General features: G+C 43.9%; 1 non-coding gene across 1 annotated transcript; it reads right to left on the reverse strand.

Annotated features, from left to right (window-relative positions):
- Positions 1-5,399: 5,399 nt before the first annotated feature.
- On the reverse strand, positions 5,400-5,506 carry LOC138570574 (U6 spliceosomal RNA). The gene has a single exon (XR_011303614.1). It is a non-coding gene; the product is annotated as a U6 spliceosomal RNA (small nuclear RNA).
- Between the last annotated feature and the right edge of the window lie 306 nt (positions 5,507-5,812).

Here is a 5,812-nt window from a genome sequence, read left to right on the forward strand (position 1 = left end):
GCAAAGGGAGAGTCAATCAAACCATTGATTAGGACCTCCAGTCAAAGGTTTGCCATACCAAATGTCCTTATGTCAGAGGGCAGAAAGTCAAAACACTATTTAGATATCGGGTGGTATGAAATGAAGAGGCAAACAACAGTGAATAAGCATTCCTTGCTGCTGTATTGATCTGGTCCTAAAGGGGTTGGTTTAATGCCAATTATATTTAAAGATTCATGCTCCAGGGTGCTTGCAAAATGACACCAACCCCCTCCCCATCACAATGGCTGGGTGATGCAAGCCTGAGAACATCACAATAGACCCATAGACATGAGAACAACTCTGTACCTCTGAGTGTATGTGGGCCCATGGCTGTATCAAGGACAAGGCAGAACAGGAGGTGGCTTATGGCGCCAGTTCCAGAGGCTGTCCAATTGATCCCTGTAAGCAACAAATGTTGGACCATCCTTTAAGAGATTCTGAGGCTGATTTCAATGTTAACTTTGCTGCTGATTTTAAGATTGGTCAACCTTCGACCCAAATCTAGTTTGCTTGGATAAGCCCTGGAAATCTTTTACAGCTTGTACTGGTGGGAGATGATGTGAGTTTATCAAGAGCAACGGGATATGAGGCATGTGTGCCACAAAAAGCAGTTCTAGGATTTTTTATAAGAAAGCCACATTAAGAAGGGAAGTTTGGACAACCCTACTGAGAGCAAAAGTATTACACAAAAGGTAAGGGGGTCAGTGGGTCAACCGATAGCACATTTGACTGTGAGTCCGTTTATTGTAAGTCCAAATACTACCAGTTTCGACATTTCCAAGGCTTTTTGTTTAATCTCTTAACAGACCCCTTCCTATGTACCTCTGTTTTCATTGTAAGCGAGGGACATACCGTATGCCTTAAACATTCCTGGGCTGCGAAGACTCTATGTAAAAGAAAGAGTAGCAGACAGCTTAATAAATCATCAGCAGGACCCTCTATACCTTCCCCAAAAAACATAAAATGATTTCTCTGCATGTATGTGAGTTGAGCAGCGCAAGTAGTTTGGTTAATGTCAGTGGATAAATGTCACTTTCACACAGCGCAGAACAGAATCACTTGTACAGGCCACTTCTGCAAAAGCATTACCAGTGTAGAAAGCAGTGAAAAGGTGAGGCAGTGTACAGTCACCCCCGACCCTTCACTGCCCTGATCGGCCACGATCGGCCAAGGACCTCTCTATGAGAGCTAAGGGTGGAATTTTTCTGGAGCTCGGTAACTTAGGGAGACATGGCTAAAGGGATCCTCAATCAACAGCCCAGCATTTGCTTTGTGGCCTGTCCGTATATGTCTGTTCTCCAAATTACCTGCCGCAGCCCAGATGTCAGCTGGTGAGATGGAATGCTGAACCAGGCAGGATCCTGGCAGGTGATTTGCATAGGCACATCCCCTCTCCCTCTCTCTTAGCCCTGCTTACTCCACAGTAGCAAGTATCTAGGGAAAATACAGTGGTCGAGGTGGGGTATCAGTAACTAGCCACTCTGAGAAAGTAAATCTGGGGCGCTTCGCGACTTGTGGGGAACAACTGCAGAGCTCAGTGCCCAGAACTTTGTGGCACAGGGAGGAGGTCTGTGGGATATCAGTAACTTGGAGACATGCAACCTGGTTGGGAGTGCTTCAGGTCTCCTTCCTTGCATGCTCCAAGCAACTCAACAAAGCATCAACAGACTGAGATACCAGCCACAGAGCCACTTTCCACTTGATTTAAAGCCTAAACTCTTTTCCATGCAAACACATAGTCCCCAAATACCATATTTTCTTTGTTTTCTCTCTCTTTATCTCTCTCTACCTCCCTCCCTCCCTCCTGCCCTCTCTCTTTTTCCCCCGCCCCGCTCCCTCTCACTCTTCCTCTTCTCCCTTCCATTCATTTTAAGTTTTCATGCACTGCAGCACATTGTGACAATGGTATTTCACAATGAAACTGTTTGAAAGTTACAGAAATCAAAAAAGAAATCAACCAACTAAAAGCAGCCAAATCCGGAATACAATGCTCAGTTCCAATTAAAGATTAAGGCCTAGAAGCAAGTAAAGCTGTAGTTCAGAGAGATGTTTGCAAATAGCACCTTGAAGCAGTTTACGCTGGAGTGCACAACAAGGGGGAAAGAGATAATACTGAGTTTGGTAGAATGGGATAAAAAAACAAAAGAAGCGTGCCACTTCTAAAAGTACAAGTCAAGAAATTGAAGGGGACGGGGCTGTTTATTCAGTCAATAGGACTCACAAGTAAAAGGCTTCAGAGGCATTAGTGTTGAATTTGGCGCAAAATCTATTGTGTTGTCGTGTAATATGCATGAACATACAATTTCAATCTTCATTAAAAAAGATGTATTAAAAAATAAAGACTTGCAAATTAAGAAAGTTTCTGTCCTGTCATGTGCCAACAATAGTGAATGCTTTAAAAATGTGCGTGTCATCCTTTAGAGCAGGAACCAATTCCATTTTCCCATTATCATTCCAATATTAGTACATGTGTTGCTGAGGCACATAGGAATGGATCTGTTAAGAAATTAAACAAACACCTGGAAAAATGTTGAAACAGGTAGAATTTGGATTACAATAAACTGACTCACCGTCAGTTGTGCCATCCCTTGACCCACTGACCCCCTTACCTTTTGTGTAATCCTTTTGCTCTCAGCAGGGTTTTCCAAAGTTCCTTACTTAAAGAGGCTTTCTTATAAAAAAAATCCAAGACCTGTTTTTTATGGCCCACATGCCTCATATCCCGTTGCTCCCGATAAACTCACATCATCTCCCACCAATACAAGCTGTAAAAGATGTCAAGTGCATAGCCAAGAAAACTAGACGTGGGTCAAAGGTTGAGCAATCCTTAAATCAGCAGCAAAAATAACATTGAAATCAGCCTCAGAATCTCTTAAAGGATGGGCCAACATTGATTGCTTGCAGGGCGCAATCGGGCAGCCTCTGGTGCTGACGCCTTAAGGCAAGCGCAAAGGGAGAGCCAACCAAACCATTGATTAGGACCTCTGGACTTTCTGCCCTTTGACATAAGGACATTTGATATGGCAAACGTTTGACCAAACACAATTTAGATGTTGGATGGTATGAAATTAAGAGGCAAACAGCAATACACCAGCATTCTTTGCTGCTGTACTGATCTGGTCCTAAATGGTTTGGTTTAATGCCAATTATATTTAAAGATAAAAAGATTCATGCTCCAGGATGCTTGCAAATTGACACCCCCTCCCCATCACGATGGCTGGGTGAGGCACGCGTGAGAGCATCGCAGCAGACGCATAGACATGAGAAACACTCTGTACCTCTGAGTGTATGTGGGCCCATGGCTGGATCAAGGACAAGGCAACAACAGGAGATGGTTTAAGGTGTCAGCACCCAGGCTGCCCCATCGCGCGCTGCAAGCATCAGATTTTGGACCATCCTTTAAGAGATTCTGAGGCTAATTTCAATGTTAACTTTGCTGCTGATTTAAGGATTGCTCAACCTTCGACCCACGTCTAGTTTGCTTGGCTAAACCCTGAAAATCTTTTACAGCTTGTATTGGTGGGAGATGATGTGAGTTTATCAAGAGCAATGGGATATGAGGCATGTGCGCCACAAAATGCTGGTCTAGGATCTTTTATATGAAAGCCACTTTGGAAAACCCTAGTGAGAGCAAAAGGATTACACAAAGGAAAGGGAGTCAGTGGATCAAGGGATAGCACATCTGACTGTGAGTCCGTTAATTGTAAGTCCAAATCCTACCCGTTTCGACATTTTTCCAGGCTTTTTGTTTCATTTCTTAACAGATCCATTCCTATGTACCTCTGTGTTTTCAACAGAGTTTTCATTGTAAGGGAGGGACATACAGTATGCCTTAAACATTCCTGGGCTGCGAAGACTCTATGTAAAAGCAAGAGTAGAGTACAGCTTAATAAATAATCAGCAGGACACTCTAGACCTTCCCCAAAAAACATAACATTATTTCTCTGCATGTATGTGCGTTGAACAGCGCAAGTAGTTTGGTTAATGTCAGTGGATAAATGTCACTTTCCCACAGCGCAGAACAAAATCACTTGTACAGGCCGCTTCTGCAAAAGCATTACCGCTGTAGAAAGCAGTGAAAAGGTGAGGCAGTGTGCAGTCACCCCTGACCCTTCACTGCCCTGATCGGCCACGATCGGCCAAGGACCTCTCTATGAGAGCTGAGGGTGGAGTTTTTCTGGACCTCGCTAACTTAGGGAGACATGGCTAAAGGGATCCTCAATCAACGGCCCAGTCTTTGCTTTGTGGCCTGTCCGAATATTTCTGTTCTCCAAATTACCTGCTGCTGCCCAGGTGTCAGCTGGTGAGATGGAATGACGTCCCAGGGATGATCCTGGCAGATGATTTGCATAGGCACACCCCCTCTCCCTCTGTCTTAGCCCTGCTTACTCCACAATAGCAAGTATCTGGGGAAAATATAGTGGTCGAGTTAGGGTAGCAGTAACTAGCCAATCTGAGAAAGTAAATCTGGGGCGCTTGGCGACTTGTGGGGAACAACTGCAGAGCTCAGTGCCCAGAACGTTGTGGCACAGGGAGGAGGTCTGTGGGATTTCAGTAACGTAGAGACATGCAACCTGGTCGGGAGTGCTTCAGGTCTTCTTCCTTGCATGTTCCAAGCAACTCAACAAAGCATCAACAAGCTGAGATACCAGCCAATGAGCCCCTTTCCACTTGATTTAAAGCCTAAAATCTTTTCCATGCAAACACATAGCCCCCAAATATCATATTTTCTTTGTTTTTCGCTCTCTCAGTCTCTCTCACTCCCCCTCCCTCCTACCCTCCCTCCTTCCCGCCCTCACTCTTTCTCCCCCCCACAAACCTCCCTTTCCCTCTCACTCTTCCTCTTCCTCTCCCTACCATTCATTTTAAGTTTTCATGCACTGCAGCACATTGTGACAATGGTATTTCACAATGAAACTGTTTGTTGATTTCTTTTTTGATTTCTGTAACTTTCAAACTAAAAGCAGCCAAATCCGGAGTACAACGCTCCGCTCCAATTAAAGATTAAGGCCTAGAAGCAAGTAAAGCTGTAGTTCAGAGCGATGTTTGCAAATAGCACCTTAAAGCAGTTTACGCTGGAGTGCACAACAAGGGGGAAAGTGATAATACTGAGTCTGGTAAAATGGGATAAAAAAAATCAAAAGACGCGTGCCACTTCGAAAAGTGCAAGCCAAGAAATTGAAGGCGACGGGGCTGTTCATTCAGTCAATAGGACTCACAAGTAAAAGGCTCCGGAGGCATTAGTGTTGAATTTGGCTCAAAATGTATTGTGTTGTCGTGTAATATGTATGAACATACAATTTCAATCTTCATTAAAAAAGATGTATTCAAAAAATAAAGCCTTGCAAATTAATAAAGTTTCTGTCCTGTCATGTGCCAAAAATAGTGAATGCTTTACGAATGTGCGTGCCATCCTTTAGAGCAGGGGCCAATTTAATTTTCCCATTATCATTCCAATATTAGTACATGTGTTGCTGAAGCAAGCGCAAAGGGAGAGTCAATCAAACCATTGATTAGGACCTCCAGTCAAAGGTTTGCCATACCAAATGTCCTTATGTCAGAGGGCAGAAAGTCAAAACACCATTTAGATATCGGGTGGTATGAAATGAAGAGGCAAACAACAGTGAATAAGCATTCTTTGCTGCTGTATTGATCTGGTCCTAAAGGGGTTGGTTTAATGCCAATTATATTTAAAGATTCATGCTCCAGGGTGCTTGCAAAATGACACCAACCCCCTCCCCATCACAATGGCTGGGTGATGCAAGCCTGAGAACATCACAATAGACCCATA

Source organism: Ambystoma mexicanum, chromosome 2q (genome assembly GCF_040938575.1).
Source record: "Ambystoma mexicanum isolate Mex_15411 chromosome 2q, UKY_AmexF1_1, whole genome shotgun sequence".
In the NCBI taxonomy this organism is placed as follows: domain Eukaryota; kingdom Metazoa; phylum Chordata; class Amphibia; order Caudata; family Ambystomatidae; genus Ambystoma; species Ambystoma mexicanum.